Source organism: Xyrauchen texanus, chromosome 13, assembly GCF_025860055.1.
Source record: "Xyrauchen texanus isolate HMW12.3.18 chromosome 13, RBS_HiC_50CHRs, whole genome shotgun sequence".
Taxonomy (NCBI): Eukaryota; Metazoa; Chordata; class Actinopteri; order Cypriniformes; family Catostomidae; genus Xyrauchen; species Xyrauchen texanus.
In genome coordinates, this window is record NC_068288.1 from 40220042 (window position 1) to 40223853 (window position 3812).

The following is a 3812-nucleotide window of genomic DNA, read 5'->3' on the forward strand; positions in this document are numbered from 1 at the left end:
AACCAAGGCAGGGGGCATTGCAAAGCTAGATTGACGCTGCATTGAATGTGGTACTGCCTCTGTTGCAATAATGCAACGGCATGATGCAATGAAGACAACGATTGGCCAAATGATAAAATACATAAGTGATGACAAATTTCCAGGTGTAGAACTGTGCATTTTAAAAAGAGAACCCTTTATTCCTCATCCAGGAAATACTCTCTTGTGTGTAAATATGAAGTGAATAAGCATTCTGTCATCATTTACTCATCCTCATGTTGCTCCAAACACATGATTTTCTTCTTCTTCTCTGAAGCACAAAAGCATTGTCTTTGCTCTTTTCTGTACAATGAAAGTGGATGACAATTGGGGCTGTCAAACACTAAAAAGGAGAAACAATCACCATATAATTAGTCAATGCAACTCTTGCGCTATATTCCAAGTCTTCTAAAGCCATACAGTAGCCAAACGTCATGGTGGACTACCGGGGCTTACGAATGTTTTTATCACCATTCTGATTTCTTTAAAGGGATAGTTCACAAAAAAGGAAAAATTCTCTCATCATTTATTCACCCTCATTCCATCCCAGATGTGTATGACTTTCTTTCTTCTGCTGAATACAAGGCGTAGTTGCGATAACAAAACGAATAACGCAGTGTTTTTTAGAAGAATATCTTGGCTATGTTGGTCCTTTTAATGCAAGTGAATGGTGGCCAGAACTTTGAAGCTCAAAAAAACACATTAAGGCCATTTAAAAGTAATCTATATGAATCCAGTGTTTAAATCCATAGCTTTAGAAGTGATATAATGTAAGTCCCTTTTCACTGTAAATGTCCACTTTCACTTCCACATTCTTCTTCTTTTGTTTTTGTCAATTCACATTCTTCATGCATATCGCCACCTACTGGGCAGGGAGGAGAATTTATAGTAAAAAAGGACTTAAATACTGATCTGTTTCTCACCCGCAACTACTGTATCACTTCTATAGACATGGATTAAACCACTGGAGCCCTTTGGATTACTTTTATGCTGCCTTTGTGTGCTTTTTGGAGATTCAAAGTTCTGGCCACCATTCATTGCATTGAATTGACCAACAGAGCTGAAATATATATATATAAAAAAATCTTTGTCTGTGATCAGCAGAAGAAAAAGAGCTATACACATCTGGGATGGCATGAGGGTGAGTAAATAAACAATTTTTGTGAATTATTCCTTTAATGCACTCAGACAAATGTCCGGACGTGCTGTTTAATATGCTGACAAAAGTATTTTTTTTTTTAAACGGAACATTAAGTCTAACACTTATACCATCAAAGTGTGTTAGGGTGTAGCCATACTGGTTTCATTTCATTTCAGACTCTTAAGTTATTTGGTGGCTACACCAGCTTGTGGTAAATACCACAGACTTCCTTCCTGCATGCAGCCAAACTCTATACTCAGTGTAAATGTTTTTCTAGAATTCTCCGGAACGGCTTTAGGTTTGCACTGAATCACAGTCATCTGGATTACATTTATATTGGATTACACAGAGATTTCTGATAACAGTATGAAATAGAACAACTGTACTTTACATAATTTCATTTTGGTAAAATATGGAATAACTTTTGTAAAGGACACAACAATTCTCTAACCTCTAATCCTATGTGTTAGACTTTGGAACATAACCAGCCCCACAGCAATTGCGCTATGGAAATGAATGTCGAAAAGCAGTATGCTACTTTTCTAGCATTTGGATTATAATTTTCACCTAGTGGATAATAAAACAGGCAAAAAAATAAAAAATCCCCATAAACTTTAACTGAAGGAGTGACCCAGGCCATATCTAGTGACCAGAATTTTCATAGATACCTAGGAATGGGCTCTTTTGTTTGGGTTTGCTGCACTATCATAGCACCCAGCAGCCACCCAGAGCACCCTAGAAATCACACAACAATGCTTAATAATGACATAGCAATGTCCTGGCAACCAACACCCTAGATACAGTGACTTTTACATGGGCAAATACCACTCACACTTTCTTCAGAAAATGTAAACATATGATTTGCTATTATATTTGGCTATTATAGTTACTATTATATTATAGTTTTTATTAAAATGTTTATTTAGCTCTAAGAATGTTAGTGTTATAAGAGTGAGCCAGAAAAGATGATACCATGATTCCTTGTAACCCATGATGTTGTTCAATGTCTCATTTGTTGCTTTCTCTCTCCAACCCATTCTCTCTCTTGCTAGGAAAATGAAGCAGGCACTTGAAAACAATAAACTTTGAATGTTATCATTGCAACGATGCCCTACAGAGCAATTTACATTTAGTTGCCTAGCAAGTGTACTAATTCAGGTTGACTAGAGTGCAGCTCAACCACCTCTTCATCGTAGCACAAATGCATATAACTCTTAAAGGGATAGTTCACCCAAAAATGAAAATTCTCTCATCATTTACTCACCCTCATGCCAGTCCAGGTGTGTATGACATTCTTTCTTCAGCAGAACACATTTGAAGAAAAATAGAAAACAATCTCAGCTCAGCAGGGACGGATTATGACTTGCAAAGGCCCTGGGGCCAATTATTTCCAAGGGCTCCCCTCCACACAAATGTTGTTCATGGCCAAAAGGGTTTCCAAGCGGGGGGGGCCTTAAAGACCAGGGTGCCCCCTGGTAGTCAAGGGCACCTGGGCACTAGTCCTGGTCGGTAATCTGTCTCTGCAGCTCAATAGGTCCTCAAAAGTGGATGGTGATACAATTTTTGAAGCTAAAAAAAAACACAGATAGTCAGCATGAACGTCATCCATATGACTCCAGCGGTTAAATTAATGTCTTCTAAAGCAATGCGATCGCTTTTAGTGTGAAAAAGATAAATATTTACGTACTTTTTAACTATAAACCATCGCTTCTGGTCAGCAGCTGTATACGCATAAAAAAACACTGAATTCACACGGTCTCTCATGTGATGTATTTGCAAGTTACGGACGCAAACTCACGTTCTTCTCTCGGTGGAGACATACATACAAGATAAGCACACAAACACATCATTTTGAGTAAACAAATACAGATTTAAACAGCCTGATCTAATGAAATGTACGTGAAAATGACAACATTTTTGCAATTAAAAATGTACGTGCTGTATAACAAATTTGGCTGCAGTTTTCCAGTGAAATGTCCAGCTGGGGGTGCCAAAAGCGAGCAAAATGGTCATATTCAGACGAGGTTTTAAGGTGAATTTTAGATGGATGTTCCTTAAAACATACCCTAACCTAAAATTTTTGCCTGAACCTAACCAAAAGTGTTTTAAAATATAAACGAGATGTTTAAAAAGACATCCTTGCAGATGCAAATGAAAAAGCACACTTTCTGAAGCAACCACATCATTTCAGGCCGCTTCTATAACTCGTGTCATGTGTCAGCTTGAGGTCATGGCTGGAAAAGAACCACGGTCCTCTACATTTCAATTCAATGCCCTATCAGGTGAGCTACTGTGCAAGCTATTCATGTTGGAATAAGTGAATATACTGTATGTAGGTAGGTCTGTATTGCAAGCATTATAATGTATAGTTTTTCAAAAGATGCTTTAGAGAAAAATGTCGATATCATAAGATATGAGAAAAGAAACTCAAAAGAGTTTCGAGAGTACCCTGGCAATACCAAGTATTTTGCGAATAACATGGTATTTGAATATGGTAACCATTCAGTATGCAATGGTGCACTCAGTATTTGTTCCTCATTAAAAAAAGAAGTACTCCTATAGAAATCAATAGTAACTTTGAAACATTCATATAAAATCATAAGCATGCACATGAGATGCAGACCTCAGTAATATCAGTAACCCTATAAAAGCG